Here is a 21,720-nt window from a genome sequence, read left to right as displayed (position 1 = left end):
CTAATTGCAGTTAAAACTGGAAAAATTGCTGGGCGTTGGTGGCCTTTAATACCAGCACTTGGGAGGCAGAGGCAGGCGGATCTTTGTGAGTTCAAGGCCAGCCTGGTTTACAGAGCGAGTTCCAGACCAAAACAAAACAATACAGAGAAAAAAAACTGGAAAAATTAGGAAGATGGCCTAGTGGATAAAGACTAACTGTACCAGTCTGCTGACTTAAGTTCAATCCCTGGAACACATATTGAACCTGTATGTAGTGGTGTGTATTTGTAATCCCTGCACTCCTCAGGTAAGTGAGAAGTCAGACACAGGAGAGCCACTTAGAAACTAATGGGCCAGTTAGCCTAGCATATGTAGTAAGCCACAGAAACAAGGAAATGTTGCCTCAAGAAAGGAAAAGGAGAAAACAGACTCCAGAATTCTCCAGAATGTGATCCTCTGACTCCCACATATGCCATGCAACACCCTTGTTAAGTGCACACTCCTGTACACACACACACACACACACACACACACACACACACACACACACCTTTTTAGATGGGAAATTTCCAGAAAAAAATAGTTATTAGTGCTCCGTAAGCTTCTAAAGTGCAAGGGGCTGAAAAGATGTAAAGCATGTGACTGCTATATTTCCTAAGTTTGCCTTTGTATCATGATGGCTGGTAACATGAAGAACACATTTGCAAGAGGATAGACTCACTAATAAAGGAACAATGAGGCAAGTCAATGCACAGACAAGACATAGTCCAGACACACACATGGTGTGGGAACACAGATTATAATGCAAAGATTAGACCTTTTCATACAGATTCATGAAAAAAAATTACTTGGTACTCACAAGAAAATAAATTGCACTTATTTGGATCAGAATAATAAGTCAGCTTTCTGATTGTCTGAACATTACTCATTGTTCTTCACAATGCTGGGTACAATAATGAAAATGAAAATGAAAAAAAATTACAGAACCAAGCCTTTCAGGTGGTAGGGTAGCTCTGTGCTGGTACCAGGAAAATGTGAACTTGTTCACATTTTATTTACCCCAAATGCAAATCCATTTTGGGTTAATAACTTCCAAAAGCGTTTTAAGGGTTTCATGTTCCACCAAGTGAGATAGTTAGCTATCTTAAAACTGCATTTTAGAAGCTGATAATGAGGTGGGATAATTAACTGTGACTATTTATCATAATGTGCTTTAATGCTAAGGGGTATTAATGAAGAGTGCATTATAAATCAATATCCTAATTATAACTGAAAAGGGTACTTCTCTTCATTATGATTTTTAACATTCAATACACAATGCACAACATTTTCTTACTTTCTCTTATTATTTTTTGGTGTTCATTTATGCATGTGTGTCTTTGGTGTGTGCTTATATATACACAGGTATGGTAGGTCATGTACATATTGTAAAGAGAGGAGAGAGAATTACTTAGGTAATATTTGCTCTATCTTCTATCCTAGCTCTATCTATCTTACTTTTTCAGATGTGGCTTCTCACTGATATTGGAGCTCTGTGTCTCAGCTAGACTATTGGCCAGTGAGCCCTCAGCTGTCTGTGGTGTCACAGCTCTGGGGTTACATGCATGCATCACCATGTGGGTGTTGGCATTTTGAGTTCTCATGGAATGGAAGGCTAGCACTTTACCAACTTAGCCCACTTCTTAACCTTTGCTTTTAATGCTTTCTCTATGGTATGACACTGACACCCAAAGTCCAATTATTTAATAAAATTCCATAGCAAATATATTTTTATCAGAATTGTCATTGAGAGGAAATACTTTCTCAGTAGTAGTGTTATCCATATTTTGACAAGGGTAAAGGTTTTCAATAGACTGTTGTCATGTGTATTCTCAGATGACAGTAGGACTAACTTGCAATAGGACAATCTAGTATTTCCATCAAAACTGATCAAAATCAAAATACCCTTTCACTCAACACCTGTTCCAATGAAATAAATCATGTATTTCACTACTAATTATGAAATTTTAAAAGTGAACAATTGCAAAGAAAACCAAGTAAATCACAATAGTTTGACATTATCTAGGGCAAAATTATGAATATATGAGAGTATTTCTTGGGTTGTTTATTATATTAACCAGAAAAAATACCCAATTGTTATTTGTTTCCATATAACTGAAACATACTTCCATATACACATATACATATACATACATACATACATATGTATATATATATATCCTTTTTACTTCATATAAAGTGCTGGGAACATTTAGGTTGCTCATCTTACTCAAAACCCAAATGTCTTATTTATAGACCTTGAGTCACCTAAGTACGTTCTGTAGTCCCACATTCAAATAGATTTTCATGAAATTTTAAATTCACATGACTGTGTGGCCCCTATCACCTCTAATGCTTGCAGCACATGTCCGCTTATAGACATTAACTATTTCTCCTTTTTCTGGCTAGAGGAAAGGAGCAACATTTTGTATTTCGTATATGCCCTGGTCTTTTCGAATAATTGCATAATCACCAATTCAAAACTACCCCACAAAACACAAATACATTCTCCAAAGTATAAATCTTACATGAATTATATTCTTAACAAAAAAAAAACAAGTGGTTCAGTTAGGATAAAATGTGAAATAAAGAGAATGATTGCTTGAAGATAAACTCCCTTCTCTCCCCTAGGCTACTTCATTCATATGGAAAGCAAAGAAGAGAATTACCCTGAAAGCCAAGGACAACCCAAGCAGGCAGCATGAGGCATTGAACAGTGTAATATGTTCTCACACAAGTCCAAAAAATGCTTTCTGAGTAGTTGGTTGGTGTGTGAAAAATGAGAAAAATGATAACCAACTTATCTAAGTATGTAAGGCAACTCAGAAATTGTTGTAGGAAACTGTCCAATGAGAAATGGGGCCAAATCAACCATCTCTGTGGTTCCCATCATATCTGGCAATTCTCTATCCTTACTTCCCATCTCATTTGAGCCCTGCCTAGTTCAGGTCTTTATAAATTTTCCTCTAACTCTTAGTTCATCTTCATATGCTGCCACACATTCCTGAGACATAATTTGTTCATGCTGGTGCCCTGTTTCAACGTCCTTCAAGAGTTTCTTTCTACAACAGGGAACAATCTAAATGGTTCTTCATTTAGCAGACTCTAGTTAATCAAAAGATTCAATATCCTTAGGCCCAGTGATTCTGCAGGACAGCCATCTCCCTAGATAACTGACTGTTACATGCTCTAGGGGACATTTAGAAATGTACAAAACTACATCTTTGGTAAAAGAAAACCATGATAAACATCCAAAAATACCTCTTTGACAAAGCAATAAACAGAAAAGAAAGTGTTATTTCAGTACTACATATCATTTAATCTTTATCTCTGATAAGGAAAACTTGAATATTTTATTATGTGGAACATATCTTTTAAAGGATGTATGCACTATGAATGAAGGAAATGTTAGCATGGCTTCCCGTAATCATGCTACATGTGATGAGAGCTCCTCCTCTGAGCCTTCTCAAGCATGTCAGTTGTCATGTGGTATCTTAAGTCATGTACTTCCTCCTAAGAGAAATTTTACAAACTTTGATTGATGTCAATCTACTGACTCCCTGATCTCCTCTCCTAGTACCCAACAGTTTACATTTTCTTCCTGTGATTTTCACTTTTTAACACATGTGAGACCATGTGGCAATTGTCACTCTGTGTCTGGTTTACTTTATAAAACAGTAGGATATGGACTATAGTTTATCCACGCTGTTACCATTGATGGATTACCCTTCTTGTCTGATGTTGGATAGTATTCCATTTAGCAAATATAAATATTACATTTTTATACAGCATTTTCTTTTATTTGGTGTTTAATAGTAATTTATTTTCATTTTATATGTACATGTGTTTTACTGGCATATGTGTATATAGATAGATAGATAGATACAGATATAGATATATAGATGTAGATGTAGATATAGATATAGATATATCACATTGCACAGAAAAGGAATCAGATCTCCTGGAACTGGAATGATATACAACTGTGAAACACTATGAGGGTGCTTGGAACTAGACCATTTCTGCTGATGGGAGATGTCCTTCTGTATGCTGTGAATATATGTTTCTGTTATTTGTTGATGAGTAAAGTTGTTTTGGCTAATGGATAGGAAGAATGTAACCATGCAGGAAGTATAGGCAGGATTACCAGATTAGGAGAATGTTGGGGAGAGGAATGCAGAGAGGAAGCTGTAAGAAGACTCCATGTAGTTGTCGAGAAAGCCAAAAGTCCCGCATTAGCTAGTAAGCCAAGACCACATGGAGATACACAGATGAATAGAAATGGGTTAATAATTAAAAGATAGCCAAATAAGAAGCCTGAGTCATCAGACAGTTTATAGTTAATATAAGTCTCTGTGTACTTATTTGGGACTAAACAGCTGTCAAACCAGGCAGTACAGAAACTTCTGTCCATAGTCCTCTTCAAGAGCATCAAATGCTCTTAACTACTCAGCCATTTCTCCAGTCTCATTGTATAGTGTTTGAATGTATTGGGTTTACATAAAAATAGAGAATGCTTCACAAGATAGAAGTATCAAAAATGGAAATCATATACACATTAATTATGATATCCACATTTAAAATATGTATTGATAAATCCTGTTATATATTGTCTAGGTCTTGTAGGTATACAGTTAATGTAATGACAATGGAATGATCATTAACTATAATAGTGATGAAGAAAAAAGGATATGAAGAAATGAAGATTTGTGTGCACATTTTCTTTAACAGTATTTTACTTTAATGTTGTAAGATGGGTGTCAGGAACCTATAATTTCTCATGCTGAATTGGAATGAATTACTTGCTTTTCCATAAAGTATGTTACCTTAATCATCTCTTAAGTGACATATATAAAAAAGAATATATCTCCCCTCAATAAGTGAACAATTTACTTCTAAAATACACTAATTCTAGGTGAATCACTCAGGAAGAAATATTTGTGGTTAACCATTATCATTTTAATACTGGGTTGCTTTTCTGACCATATCCTGCTTGGGTGATTGTAGGGTTCCCAGTCCATAAATTTTCAGAGCCTATCACATAAGGCCCATTCTTCCCACAAAGGACAGGGGATCTGTCCATCTTTTTACTTTTATGTACCTGCCAAACATTTGCTGAAAAATGATAAATCAAACAAGCCTATTAATGTGAAGAGTCTGTGATGTCAGACTAGGAGGTCCTGTTTCTCCAGGTTTGTGTGTGTAAAGAATATCTATAAAAACCCTTCAATTCAGACTCTGTGAGTCCTTATAAACCAGATCAGTTGTTTCCATGAGTTTCCTTGTGATGTCCTTGACCCTCCTGGCTCCTACAATACTTCTTCCTCTTCGGGAGGATACCCTGAGTTTGGCCTCATGTTTGACTGTGGGTCACTTATAGGGTTTCCATCAGTTACTGGATGAAGTCTCTCTGATGAAAATTGGGGTAGTTAGTACTCTAATTATGGGACTACTAGCACAGGGGGCAATGGCTGTCCCTAACATTTTGGCTGGCTCTTGGGAATCTAGTGCTCATACTGGATTGCCTTGCCTAGCCTTATTACAAGGGGAGGTACTTAGTCTTACTGCAACTTGATAAGCCACGCTTTGTTGATACCCATGATAGGTCTGATACTTTCTGAACAGAAACAGAGAAGGAGGGAGGGGGTGGTGGTGACAGAAATGGGAGGATAGGAGGGAGGGAGAAATGTGGTCAGAATGAAAAAAATTGAAACAAACAAACAAACAAACAAAAAAACCGCTACAATTCAGAAGTGTTTCTAAGGCTGTCACATTTAGGACAATGGCCCATATATCTTCTGAATGGCAGATTCATTTGTCATTAATCAACCAAATGAGTAGAGTGTATTTCTCTGTTATTTTGAAAAATTAACTTTTAATCATTTCTAAAGAATAGACCGCATTAAATTTCCTTTCTCATATGAAGTTATTTATTTATTGAAATGTGTTTTATTTAGTGTGATTGTGTGTGTGTGTGTGTGTATACAATGTACATGTATATGAATGGAGACCAGTGGTTGACTTGAAAAGACTACATTTGTTTCTGCCCAACTTAGTTTTTGACATGAGTTCTCTAAATTCAATCTGGAACTTACCAAACCAACTACATTATGGTGACTAGTTATATTTTTTGTACAATTAGTGATTTTAAAAAATAATTACATTTTTCATTTAAATTAGAAACAAGCTTGTTTTACATGTCAATCGCAGTTCCCTTTCCCTCCCCTCCTCCCCTGCCCTCCACTGATCCCCTACAGATCCCCTATCTCATCCCCTTTCTGCTCCCCAGGGAAGGTGAGGCCTTCCAGGGGATCTTCTAAGTCTGTCATATCATTTGGAGCAGGGCCTAGGCCCTTCCTGTGGGTCTAGGCTGAGACAGTATCTCTCTATATGGAATGGGCTTCCAAAATCCATTCTCATACTAGGGATAAATAATGATCCACTATCAGAGGTTCCATAGATTGTCCAGGCCTCCTCATTGACACACACATTCAGGGGGTCTGGATCTGTCCTATGCTGGTTTCCCAGATATCAGTCTGGGGTCCATGAGTTCCGTCTTGTTCAGGTCAGCTGTTTCTGTGGATTTCTCCAGCCTGGTGTTGACCCCTTTACTCATCCTTTCTTCCTCTCTGCAACTGGATTCCAGAGTTCAGCTCAGTATTTATCTGTGGGTGTCTGCTTCTGCTTCCATTAGCTATTGGATGAAAGCATACATGATCACTGTGATTACTGTTTATATAACTTCTAACCTCTGTGTCCTGTCCTCCATTAAAGATAAGTGTAACTCTCAGTCCACATCAAATAAGCTTCTTTTGCATCAGAGAACATTATAGAAATCCACAGCTGCTCAAAATGGAGAGAACAGACTGGGGAGGAGTGTCCAACTCACCTGATATATATATATATATATATATATATATATATACACAACCTAATGTTCAATACCAAAGGCTCAGGAAACATGGTACAAAAGGGGATGTAAGAATTGTGAAGACCAGGAGTAATCTGCTACAAGAGAATTTCTCTCTCTCTCTCTCTCTCTCTCTCTCTCTCTCTCTCTCTCTCTCTCTCTCTCTCTCTCTCTCTCTCTCTCTCCTCCTTTTCCCTCTTCCTGTCTCACTGTCTCACTTTCTCTCTCTGTCTCTCTCTCTCCCTATGTAAGGCTGGATGTCACAGAACTTTCTATGTAGACCAAGATGTCCTGTAATTCAGAGATTCACCCTCCCCTGCACCCTGCATTCTTAATACTGTTAGGAAGAAGGAAATGAACCACTCCACCCAGATTTTTACAAGGGTGTTGGGGTTGGAACTCAGGTCTTCATGCTTGTGGGGCAAACCTTTTATGGAATGTACCATTTCCCCAGCCTCAAGTCATATATTTTTTCGCATTTCACTATTTTACCATTTTTAGAAAGTCTGAAACTTGGATTGAGTGATCCTGTCACAGAAAACTGATCTAATGTGAAATATTATATAAAACATAAATAATAAGCATCAATTTGTATTTTCACATGAAGGATCAAATATGCCACTCACACTCATAAAAGTAATAACAGCTACATTCTTTTCTCAATATTTACAAACAGTTTAACATGACTCTATTAATCTAGCATCATAGCCTGTCAATTGTATATTAAAAAATGACCAGAATCATGGACGGCTCATCACCTCCAGTGCTTACCTTGTGGTTGAGGACACCTCCACTGGTATGATCTCCACAGTCTTTAATCCATGTGCTTAGCAATTCCTAAATTGTCGTGTAGCCAATTCCCTAATTTAAAATCATCTGATGACATTCCGTGTCACTCAGTGGAAAGCAGAGTCCACAGTATGACACCCAGAGTCCTACATGCCCTGCTTCACCTTTCTACTTTCCTCCCTAATCTCTGCCCCAGCTCTGGATTCTTTGCTCACATTCGTTTTGTGCTTGTTTCTTTAACTTAGAACATAATAAGTTCCATCTTTTCTTGAAGAAATTTACATTTCCAAGTGGAACTCTTCAGATAACATCGTCTGAATTTAAAATACCACAGCTATTATTTTAGTCAGATTTCCTTCTCTCTCCATTCATTATCATCTGTCACATAATGGATATGTGCACATGTGTACACATGCATGAAAGCACAAACATAAAGTTATTATTTACATCCTCTTTAATATTAAGTGGGTTTTTAAATAAAAAACAACAGGTTCTTCAAGAGTTAAATAAACTCTGCACTGAAAGATCACCATTGCTATCATAAGAGTTCAGGATTATTTGCTGCATGAAAAGATAGATGGCTGAATAAATTTACACAGCACACACGGGCCAGAGCTTCATTCTTAAGGAATTATTCCTGAAATTTGGATTGATATTCTCTATATGTTATTAAGTCAATAATCTAACTTGAAAAACTACCAGAGACACAATTTCATGAAGCCTTCTTCAATCTAGAATCCTTACTTCAGGCAGTACTATCCTTTACATAGTTTGACTTTGTCTTTTTAAATCTATCTTTTCATTTACTATGTCTTCCATCCTTTAGTCCCTCCCATTCATTTCTTGTCTTTTTCAAATCTTCTAGGATTGATTTTATATTCTCTAGTTAAGTCCAACAGCTTATCAAGTTTCCTTTGTACTTGGGATCTGTGATATTTAAATGAGAATGCCCCCCACAGGTTCATGTGTTTGGACATTTGGTCCCCAGTTTGTGGCACTGAGTGGAGTGGTTCGATAGGTTGGGACAAGGTTCCACCTTGTTGGGAGATGCTTCAGTAGAGGCAGGCTTTGAGAGTTTGAAGACTCGGGTCATTTTCAGTTCACTCTGTGCTTCACAAATGTAGTTTAAGATGTGAGCTCCCAACTTCCTGCTCATGCCACCATGCCTGACACTTGCTTCCATGCTCTGCATCATGATGGGCTTAACTTTCTGGAATCATAAGCCCAAATAAACTCTTCTATTAGTTTCCTGGTCATAATATTTTATCACAGCAACAGAAAGCTAACTGGCAGTGTTTTTGAGTATTTACTTTAATGTAGAGATGGTTATAGCCTAGAATATCACTACCCTAACACTATGGGGAAACTCTATGTCTCTTACATGTTAATATTTTTCTAGATGATTAATGACATAAAGGTCTTTGGTTTTTCTTAAAGATGTGTCTAACAAACAAGGACAAATCATAAGACTGCAAACACCCAGGTAGGAACTCTCAAACACAAGAGCTCCAGATGGAATGTTTCCCACTTCCTCTTGCATCCTAGAGTAGCACAAAATAATTTGTGGGAACAAGGCATCTTTTGGATTCAGATGATGACTCTGGAATTGTGAAGTTTCCAATTTTCGTGAATAAGAAAACCACACCCAAACACATTAAGCCTAAGCAATACCTTGGTCACAAACTTTGCAGCTATAGCAGGGTGGTGGGTAGAATGGAAGCCACCAGAGTTTAACTGTTTCACAAGCTTATTCTCTGTTGTTTCACAATCTTACTCTCTGCTGTTTCACAAGCTTATTCTATACTACTAGCAAATGTCTAGGATACTCACTGGTGGCTCCATAATGTAGCTTCTGCCGCTTACCCAGTCTTAGTATCTTGCCATAACCAACTTCCCAAATACTTAGCTATGTCTGGTTTTGGTACAGCATGTTTTATGGTTGTATTCCCTATAATGTTTGGTCATGTAGGAAGCCAGCTTGTTGCCAGGATATCCAAACTGCAAACATCAGTTTTGGACAAACTATTCTTTATCTTTCACATTGTTGACTTTCTTGCTTTCTCTCATTGGTTTAATTAACTGGAAGCAATTAGAAAGCTTATCTCACTATTAATGTCAAGAAATTCCATAAGTGCATCTCATCCTCAGTAATGTTCTGTGGTATCACGGTCTCTAAACACATGGAATTTACCCCCATTGTGTTTTTAATTCACTAGTCTCACAAACTTTTGCCTCTTTATTTAACACACACACACACACACACACACACACACACACATACACACACATTTTACTATGACCAATGTACTTCTTTAGGTCATTCACAGTTATTGACTCATTCATCTTTGTTAACTAGCATTAGTAAGACCATGATATCTATTGTGTAAATGAGGAAGGTGAGGTGCAGATACCTGAAGCAAATTTCCCAGCATCCCACAACTAATACAATTATGAGTTAAATTGATTTGCTCTAACTTTATTTCTTTGAATCAACCTATGAATTAGTACTTTAATAGATTTATGTAGATACTTGGTTATAAATATTGCCCCCAGTTTTCAACAATGGTAAATTTTCAACAACATTCAGTACAATTAGTATGGGGACACCAGACCTTGAGCAGAAACCCACTTCCCTTTCGGCCTGGGAGCAGGCAGCTGTGTAATGTTTACTGAAAACAATTCAGTGCTATAAAGCTCTTGATAGGGCTCAGATAAGGGCTAGCTCACTGAGATACCATGACTTTCACACCCCCTATGGCTAGATGCCTCTTCCTGTCCCCCCTGCTGTGTCTCCCTGATTCTGGGGCGGGAGATTAAACCACCAGCCAGGAGGGTGAGAAGTCTGGAAAGAATTGTATGAAGATGGATGACAGAAGTCCTTAAAAAGGGAAGCTTTTTTTTCCTGGAGAGACTTTTCTCTCCTAAGCAGACTTGGAATCTCCTCCCTAAGCTGACTTGGGAAGCATAAAGTTTTCTTAAAGCAACCGACCGGTCTATGTGTCATCTATCCCGACAACCTCGCTACATTCTCGGATGCAGGCCGCACAGCAGGTGCGACAAATTAGTATCTTTCTCTTCTATTACCCATTTAACTTTGTATTTTGGTGGCCTTGTACATTACTCTTTTTGTATATGTGGTTGTGGGTATTGAACCTAGGGCCTTATATATGCAAGGAAAGTGCTCTCCCCTGAGGTTCATCCCTCATCCATCTTATATATGTGAACTACAGAATCAGGAAAAAATGCCACAGAAATACCATTAGCTCTTATGACTTATTTTCTATTCAGGGCTAAACACTCAACAGTCTTTATTCTCAGCACATGGATGAGTTATGAGCCTCTGATTTAACCACTTTTTGCTGCCAAAAGATGCTTCTCTGCCTGAGGACAAGAGCCTCACAAGTCTTTTGGCATAAGCATATGTACTTAGAAGGCAGTTTAAATTCATGCCCGCTTAGCGAAACACCAGGGGCAGCTTCCTCCATAGTGTCTCCATAGCCTTTTGTCAAACTTCAAAGTAAGTACCTATCACATCTTACTTCCCAGGAAATGGGCTTCAGGTACAACTGAGAGCCAGGTATCTCAGGATCAATCATAACACTATTCATTCCTTTAGTGGGTATATCTTTTTGTGCAGGTCAATCTTGTAGTACATCAGGTTACATTTTCAATGCTTTCTCTCTCCCAGTATTTTGCAGAATGCCTTCTAGTACTATGAATGCTAGCCACCAGGGAAGAAATCTTATTTCAGTTCCTGCTTGATTTTTTTTTGTGTCTGTATCCAAAGCATGTATTGTTTCTACCACCAGAGTCTTATTATCTAGTTCTACAGGGCAACCAAGAACACTTACAATACCTATATTGTTTTGCAATCTTATATGCATATCCTGGCAATCAACTCATATGGAGATATCCTACACCATGCACTAAATTTTTTGTTTGGTATCCTATAATTTCTATGGGGCATCATTATCCTCCCATGCAAGGAAGCCCTATACAACCTGCTTTTTAAATGAATCAATCAAAGGAAGAAATGCAAGTTTTAGTTTGCCTAAAAACTAATAGGAACCTATGTGGTGTTTCTCCTTTGTTCTTAGTTTTGGGTGGCCTTGCTTCTACTCCCATTTTTCCTGAAAGTTCTACCCTATCCCCATTAAAAATTTTCTACCTCTAGTATTCCTCCCCATGTCTATTTCCATATAACACTTATTATCTCTCCCCTTTCAATTTTCTCACCATTTTCCCTGAGACATCTATTCTTGCTTCTACTCCCACGCAGATACTCTCTCCATCATAAACATACACATCTAAAATACTCATCTAAAATCCACCTATGACAGAGAACATGCAGTATTTGCCTTTTGGGGTCTGGTTTGCCTCACTCAGTATTTTTCAGTTCCACCCATTTTCTTTCAAATTTTATAATTTCATTTTGTGCCAGGCCGTGGTGATACACACCTTTAATCCCAGCATTTGGGAGGCAGAGGCAGGTGAATCTCTGTTAGTTCAAGGTCAGCCCGATCTACAAAGCTACACAAAGAAACCCTGTCTTGAAAAATGAAAAAAAAAGTAACCACATTTTCATTATCCATCCATGAAGTGATAGAAATCTAGGCTGATTTCATTTATTTTAGCTATGTGTGTGAGGCAGCATGTATGCCCAAATATCTTCGTTATGATATAGAGAGGGACCTTTGAGTATATGGCCAAGAGGAGCAATATCTGGGTCAATATGGCAGATCTTGTTCTAGCTTTTGAAGAAACCTCCATACTGGTTTTCATAATGACTGCACTAGTTTATATTCCCATCAGCAGTAAGCAAGTGTTCCCTTTCCCCACATCCTTACCAGTACTTGCTGTCATTTGTTTTCTTGACAATGACTAATGTTACTGGGGTTAGACATAATCTCAAAGTTGTTTTCACATTTTCCTGATGGCTGAGTATGTTGGACAGATTATTAAATATTTATAATCTTTGTATGTTCCTGCTTTTGAGAGTTATCTGTTCAATTACACAGCACATTTTTTCACACTTGCTACAAGGCTAAGGACACATTGTAAAAGAGGGGTGGAAAGACTATGGGTGCAAGATTTTTGGAAGAATAATATAACATGTTCTCTTCTGGGTGTGACACATCTGTGACAGTCATGAACACACAGCAGCTGTACCCATCTGCCCTTGACAGGCAAAACACAGCATGAAAGTAGTACTAGCTTGGAAGAGAGGAGATCAGGAGTAAGAGGAGGACAAAAAAAACCTGTGAGAGAAAGGAATACTACATTTTATACAAATAGAAAGCCAGCTAATTAAAAATAATTAAATAAAATAATTTCTAAATAAGAATCTATAATGACAGAAAAGTCATTTTCTAAAATATAGACTATTTTAGCAGTGTTTACAAAAGTATAATTAAAATTACACATTTCATATCAATATGCACTATTATTATATAGGCTTTTCCAAATATGATAGCCACTTAGTCTTTCTCAAGCATATACTTGCATACACTAACATTTAATTCATTCTTAGCTAATTTATCTTTGAGCATTGAACAAGCACAGATGTGTTTTGACTGGTAGACTCTCAGCACATTATTGTTCAAGAATTTAAGTCATTTGTGTAAGGATTCAGGCATTATGCTGACCTGCCCCTGTCACCGGGCAGAATGCACTTAGGCAGTAGTCTAGTCAGCATGCAGGTGCAGAGGACCCCTTTAAAAGAAAGGCCTTAGCCCACTTCCACTCTCTTTCCCCACTCTCTTTCCTACTGTTTCCCTGGGGCAGACAGTATTTTCCTCTCTGCATCTTCTCTTCTGTCCTCTCTGTGTCTCTGTCACTCTTTACCTCTTTTCTCTTTCCTCCACCTCTTCCCTTTCTAATGAAATGTTTCACATAAGCTCTGTCTTCTTGGCATGTTTGTCCCTCTGCCTCGGGCACTTTTGCCTGCCATGGAATTCACCATCGTCCCCCATGCACTTTATCCTAACAATTTGTAATAACACTTGAATTGCTTTGATAACAAACTGATATTCACCTTCATCATCTGTTCTTGATTTGAGTTAGTCATTTTTAAAAAATACATAGTTATAATTTCTGCAAAACAACTTATAATAATCACATTGTAATATGTCTGGAGTTTAGTGACGCCTTCAAGGCCTTTGGTATCTGAAACTACAGACAAAAAGAAACTGATTTGAAAGATAAACATGTAGGAGGATATATGGTCATATTTCTTACAGTGGTGCAGGGCTATTTTCTCTGTATCAAAACAAAAGTCTTTATACACTCTTTTGAACAACTAAAATCTACACGGTTTGTTTTTCTAGCAAACAAAGTATCAGACACTGGAAGAGATCACTCACTGTTTTGCTCAGTACAATTGATATTGTAAATGGTAACAATGATGGCATCATTTCATGCCAGAATGTGATTTTATTCAGGAGATAAAATTAGATATTTTTAAGGCTGTATAATTGATAGCCTGACTCCTTTATAAGACTAAGGTGGTTATCATTCACAGATCTCTAAACCAAGTTCTTTCAAAAGTATTTAAGTATAATATGACTTTAAAGAACTCACTCAAGTTAGGTAGACTATATTCTCAGGCTGATGCATAAGGACTGTGGGTTTAATTATTATTATTTTTTGTTTGTTTAGTTTAGTTTTGTTTTATGAGACGGGGTTTCTCTGTGTAGCCCTGGCTGTCATGGGACTTTCTTCCTAGACCAGGCTAGCCTGGAACTCATTGAGATCCACTGGTCTCTGCCTTCTGAATGCTGGAATTAAAGACATATGCCACCACCACCTGGCCAATTGTCATATTCTTAAGTAATAAATGATTAAAAATAAATGAATACTAGGTACAATAGCTGCCATGACTATAATCCCATAGGAAGAAGGTTGTTGACCGATGCTTTCTCTAACAGTCTTGGGCATTTCAATTTGAATTCCAGAGGCATGTGACTTTTATCTCCTGTGTTCATACATTAGCATGATCAGTCTTCCTGGTCAAATACTAGATTCTCAAAATAAATGGTCTCTACACTACAATTTTAATGATTGTGTCATCTCTTCTTTCATCTTGATAAAAACTATGTTTTATTCTGCAATTTGACATTAAACCAAAGAAAAGACTTGCTGTAGAGTCAGTCTTTCTTTTGGTAGAGTATTTTTTCTAGTGGTTTAGGTGTGCCTCTTGAACAAAGCAAAACTATATATGCTGTAGCTATTTCCTAGAAATTGAAACATTCCCTGCAGAAGGGAGAAGTTAAATTAGTAAAGCTTAGAAAGTTAATCAGACTTATGAAGCTCCTGAAATTTACAGCACTCGAAGGTCATACACCCCAGGCTATAAGACCCCTTTAAAAATGCTATGAGAATGCCCAATTGGCCAAGCTGTTTGCAAAATATGCAGAGATCTCAAGGGATTCATGAGCTGTCACCAATTCTGGAAGAGGCAGGCTTTGGACCACCTACATTCCTGAAAATAACCCCTCATCAATGTTTCTGTGAGTAAATTCAATAAAATCAGTGATTTACTAAACTAGTGGAATAATTTCTCTAGACTGTTGTTGACATTCTATCTGGGGAGAGCAGACGTCTGCTCATTTCTTCCTCAGGAAAGTTATTCTACACTAGGCAAGATGGGCTGAATAATTATTGTTAATTGATTACAGACTGCCCTACAGTAATATGAGCATACTGCTTCATAACATTCTTCATATTAAAGAGCTGTTTATTTTAGAATGAATACCCCAGGGATGCTTGCAGTGTCTTACTCACAACACAAAGCTTTCCATAAGCTGATAATTGATAAGTAGGTAGTTTCTGTCATAAGATGTAAGCTATAATTAAATTATGGATTGTTACAAAATGAAAGGAGTGGATGTTTTGTAGGGAAAGGCAGACTGCCTCCTTATTTTTCTCAGTATATGTGTTTCTAATTATTAGTTCATCAGTATGTACTATATCTTATACTAGGCATGTATAGCTTTCATGGCTCATGTGCATACCACAGCAAACCTGTCTGATAGATACAGCATTTACTTAAATGTTTCAGAGAAATTTTATTTCCTCATATAGGAGTAAAAATGAGTTTTGACTCTTAATCTTCTAATCCCAACTCTGTTCTCTGTACATGTATTCTCAGTAGATTCCTTGGAGTTTTGGGGTTTTCCTTGAAGATGGACACGAACAGTACAGAAAGGCAAACTATTATGCATTCAAATGTAGCAGCAGAGCAAATAAATGAGCTCCATCTGCACACCTGAGACAGTGATGCCCTTGGTTTAGTGATTTAGCACCAAACAGAACAGCCAGTCAAGGAAATGATGTGGTTAGAGTGTGTGATGAGCCAGTAATAAAAGGATTGTTGCCTGTCATGACCCTTTTACTGCCTAAAAGCTATGATTACATGCGCAAATGCTGTGCCAGTAATTTAGAAAAAAAACAAGGCAGAAGATAAAGCTTAAATTCTTCAGACGTGTCACATTTAGAGTACTGCTACTTACATAAAGGTATTAACATCTTCCTTTTCTGAATTTTGTGGTCTGAGATTAGAGTTTTATGAGAAACCCCATCTGAACATAAACAGCCTTCACTTTCCATTTTGTTTTAATATATTGAGAACTTCCTTACAATGCCATTAAAGTGTTTCTGATTGCTGATTTTAAATAGAATTTTCTGATCATTTTTTGACATTTTCATTCATGGGAATTATATTTACAAAATTATCACCCCATTCTCTCTTCCTTCCAGCTCCTCCCATCTTTTCTGTACATTGAAATTCTCAAATTCATGGTCCCCTTCTTTGCAATTGTTATTGTTGTGTATTGGACTGAATAATCTATCAGGGAACTTGTCACTTAAAAAAACTGATTCTCAACCCCAAAGCAGCCATCAAATATTGGAGCATGCCATCTAGGGATGGAGACCTTGTAAAATTTCCTCTGTCCACATTGATATGTTGACTGGTATGTTATGGTCATTATTCAGGTCTTGTTTAGAAAACACACTATTGAGATTTCATAGAAGACACTATATCACATGAGACATTCAAATCCTTTGACACCTACAGTGTTTTCATCTCTTCTTCTTGATATTACTTGAGCTTTTGTCATAGGGGTCATGCTATAGATATTCCAATTTGGGTTGGGCATCTCACAGACACTTATTCCTTACATTGTAGCCAGTTGTGAGTCTCTGTAGTATCCTCTTTCTGCTACTCTAAGATTCTTTTATAGATGGCGAGAGCTACAGTTAGCTATGGATATGAGTACATATTTAGAACACCACACACACACACACTCACACTCACACACACACACACACACACACACACACAGAGCTCTATAATAGTAGATTTTCCTCTGGGGCATGATTTCTCTCCAATGAAAGGACAATTAGCTAGGTTTAGCATATCTGGCATGGGTTCCCTCCAAATGGAAAGAACTCAGAAAGAGGTAGTATACTGTAACATGAAAAATAAACGACCCAGAAGCTGATATTGAGGTTCAAGCTTCTTCAAGCTGGCTATCAGAAAAGTAAATCACCTGTCACTAACTCTCACCTCTAGACCAGGCTGAAAAGGTGGAACCATGCAAGATCTCTCCACCAAGTCTCAAACTGCTGCCTCTCCTCAGTGTGGCTGGAAAACAAATGCCTCTACTGAGACCTTGCTTCTATTTTATGTACTTCCCTAATGTTGGATTAAATGTTTGGGCTATAATTCTCTTTTAGACTACACTCTTGTGTAGATCTGGGTAGCCTTTGACTCACACAGATCTGTATATCTCTTAATCCTGAATCCTAGGATTAAAGGTGTGTACCACTGTCTCCTAACTTCTCATTGCTGGGATTGAAGATGTATATCACCATTGCCTTATCTCTACAGCTGCAGGATGACTTTCCTTTGTGAATTCTCAGTCACCCTTTAATAAATCATAAATAATATATCACTATAGTATACTTAGAGGAACACTGTGCTGTGTTGGGGTTAATCTATAATTTAAGGTATAATATCAGTTCTTTTATGAAATTGGGTACAGTTGTTTCTGATGCATATATATTTAGAACTGTAATAATCCTCTTGTTTTATTTTTCTTCAATGAATATCTAGTGATCCTCCTTACATCTCTAACTCTCATTTTGGTTATGAGATCTATTTCATCAAAATTTACAAGAGTTATACCTGCTTGCTTCTTAGCTATATTTGATTGGAATACTTATTTTCTCAGTTTTCACACAGAAATAAAATATATCATTGATGGTGAGGTATATTTTTGGAGACCACAAATAAGATGCATTCTGTTTTTTATAAAGTCTACTACTCTTTATTGGGGAATTGAGTCCATTAATATTAAAAGTTATTATTGCACTGATTTCTGTTATTTTCATTTATTTGGTACTGTTTTATTAGATTCCTCATGATTACTGTCCTGAATTATTTATTCCCTTGACAGTCTTGTGTGTCTTTATTCCTCTTATCATACTGTAGAATTCCTTCTAGTATCCTCTGTCAAGCTGGCTTAGTGGTCATAAACTTCTTTATGTTTCCTTCTATTTTTTTCTCCTATTTTATTTGATAGTTTTACTGGGTATAATAATATGAGTTGAGAGTTGTGGTCTTTTAAATCTTGGAATACATATTTTCAGGTCATTCTAATTTAGCTGTTTCAGTCGAGAACTCAGGAACTCCATCTTTATAAGTGTCTTGTCTTTTCTCTTTTGCAATATTCTTACTTTGTTCTTGTTTTAAAAGTTTTAAACAATAATGTAATCAGAAAATTTCTTTTCTCAATCTCTTGGAATTCTGTAGGCATTGTTTACTATAGTTACTCTTTCTCTAGGCTTGAGAAATTTTCTTTTATGGCTTCGTTGAAAATATTGCCTATGACTTTGCCATTGGATTCTTCTGTTCTTATGATTTGAAATTCTGTTCTTTTGTGATATGTCAGAATTCTACCATGTGTTGATCACATAATTTCTCACTGACCTTTACTGTGTGATCTCATTCCTCTACCTTGTCTTCCAGCTGTTACTCTCTAGTTCTCATATGATGCAATCTGCTGGGGAAGTATTTCACTGAGTATTTTGACTGGTTCTTTTTAATTCAACATCATTTTAGAATGATTTTTTTCAGCAATTCTTCATTGTTAAATTCAATTTTTGTATATTTGATTGACTTCCTTATTTCACTTAACTTTTGTTTTTGCCTTTCAGTTGTTTGACTGGAGTTGTAGTTATTCTTTGGAGTTCTTTGACTGGTCATCTTTCTAGGTTATTCCCTTTGGAGTTTATTGTAGAGTGAAGTCTTTTACTTGCCAGCCACTTTGGTTTTTCCCCAACAGTTGCCTGGGCTCTGCCATGTTGTAGTTCCCAAATAACACACAAGACGCTGTATTAATTATGAAGCTGTTGGCTGTTTGGCTGTTTCTTACTGGCTGTCATTGACTTAAGTATTTAACCCATCTAAGTATTTCTCTTACCGGAGAAAGGGGTCTGGACATCTTACTTCTCTGTTGGGCTACATCATGACTCCCTCTGTTTCTCCTTCCCAGAGTCCTCCTGGATTCCCAGTCCCACCTATCTTGCATCCCTATTGGCTAACAGTGTTTTATTGACATATACAATGGACTTCCCCATCATCTCTTCTTTTCTATCTAAACAAAAAGAAAGGTCTTAACTTTAACATAGTCAAATTATATATAACAGAACAGTATCAAGCAAGAACACAGTTACAACATTTTGTCCATCAACATTCAGCAAGATTTAAAGAAAATATCATCTATCCCATTCTTGTGAGTTCAAAGTCCTATATATAGCTTACCTTTTATCATAACTAAGGAAATTATAATTATAACTACATGCCTACAACTCCATCAAAGACCACAGAAGGATAATATATAAACACTAGGATTGACAGAGACATCTTGCTTCCTGGGCAGTCACCCAAAGTTCCTCTGTAATGTTGGGACATCCATCTTCAGCCCATAAGGCCACAATGTGTCCAGAAGGCTTCTCAGCAAAGCAGGAAATTTCAGGCCGTACATCTGCATTGGCAGTCCATCAGTCATTTTTCTGTGTACTACAGAAAGTCTGGCAGACAGTTCCATGAAGCAGGAACCCTGAAGGACTGTTTAAGTTCAGCAGTTATTTTCCTATGGGTCCTGCATATCCAGTTTATACAGCAACAGTCAAGCAGTCTAGGCAAGATCAGTTTCTTGCCCAAATGGCTAATCTTGCCATGTTGAAAGCAAACTCCATAACGAGTATCTTCGACGCCCATCTTCCTCTCAGACATAATTGGTGATGCCAGGAGCAGACATTTCTCATTGTCAAGAAAAACCCTAAACCATTTTAAATGCCATTTTCTCAAGGTCTTTGAAAGGTTTGAAGACTATCTATCTATCTCAAATATATTTCTGTGTATCTAGAAAACCTAACTTACCTAACTATAAATTTTGACTAATAAAAGTAACTATCTATAGGCTGTATTTAATTATGCATTACGTTTTAAAAGATCAGTATAAGCACAATACTTAATCAAGAGGAGAAATATACACATCACAAAACTGACCTTGAATTTGTATCAATAAATGAAAAACCATACCCATACCATAATTCCCTTTTTTACCATTCAAAAGGGATTGGCTGTGATCATTAACCAATTATAAGTAACACCATTCAAATGAAAACAAAGATTTATAAACAATATGGGGATTTGGACGTTGCTCATTCCAAACTGCTTCGTGCTGGAAGGGGGCGCTGTTCACCCCATGGGGATCATGACAAAACTCAGAAACCTGTATAAGTCCTTATTTTCGGGGTCTGTAAGGCTCCATCATCTTAGCTGTCTCAATGGTTGGAACACCTGTCCCACTGTTTCCATGGGTCTTAGTTCATCAAACCACAGAAGTCTGAAAGGAATCTTCAGCTTTTCATTTTCTGTGGAAACATAAACAAAAACTCTTTTCCAAAGTAACATATCCTTATACTTAAATTTTGAAGTCAAGGCATTTTTAAAAGATATAAGTTGAATTGATTAAGCAGCATTTATAATGACGTGTACTTTAGCAATCAAAAACTGAAAAAACACAATAGCACACTGTATCTAGACTTTCTGGGTTTTCTTGATTGCATCATAATGTTTTAGCTGAAAATAAGTGAAAGAATGCATTGAAGGTATAATCACACAGAAATCTGTCCTTACAGGTGTCTTCTTCACTTAGTGACTGAGAATATTCAGAAAATGAATAGTAGGTATATCTAAAGAGAACCTCAAGATGCAATTCAACTATGGCCAGTGGAGACATATCCTCATTTACTATTTTCCTACTAAATGAATTCTCATTAAATTTGATGGACAACATCCTGTTAAATTATATTTTATCTTCATACAAATTGAAATCAAATGAACCAATTTTAGTTTAATATTTGCTTGTAAGTTTGTTCATAAGAGTGGGAGTATACCAACTGCTGGCTTGCAAAATTCTGGAAAATTTAAAAATAAGGTCTCCTACTAAGACAATCCAAACATGCTCTAACATACCACTGCAAGTGTTCAACAAACAATGGATAAAGTATTCAGTATTTTACAATAGTAAGATAAATAAAACATTTCATGCTGTTTGTTGAAAAAATTCAATTATAAGTAAAAGAATCTGAGGTTAAAACAAATACATAAAATTCACCAACTTCCAAAATAAGTCATCCACAAAATTGCAATTTTCATTAACAATGATTAAGTATAATCATCACCACCACCTTCATTTTTTTATTAAACATGCTCAAGTTTACCATCATCAATGAGACTGGTCTTACAATGCTCTGCTGTGACATTTTCTTGCCTTTCCTTGAATACTGTGTCTTCTATAAATATTGCACAGACACATGAATAGTCTTCATCAGTTTATCCTTCTTCTGTATATGCCAAGTAGAAATGAATTTTGATAGTAAACTTGGGAGTAGAACAAAGAATGAAATTTGGGGTATAAATGCAAATT

The sequence above is a fragment of the Mesocricetus auratus genome, unplaced genomic scaffold, assembly GCF_017639785.1.
Source record: "Mesocricetus auratus isolate SY011 unplaced genomic scaffold, BCM_Maur_2.0 Super-Scaffold_100007, whole genome shotgun sequence".
NCBI classification, from domain to species: domain Eukaryota; kingdom Metazoa; phylum Chordata; class Mammalia; order Rodentia; family Cricetidae; genus Mesocricetus; species Mesocricetus auratus.
The sequence above is the reverse complement of the archived record's forward strand: the minus strand, read 5'-3'. Positions refer to the sequence as shown.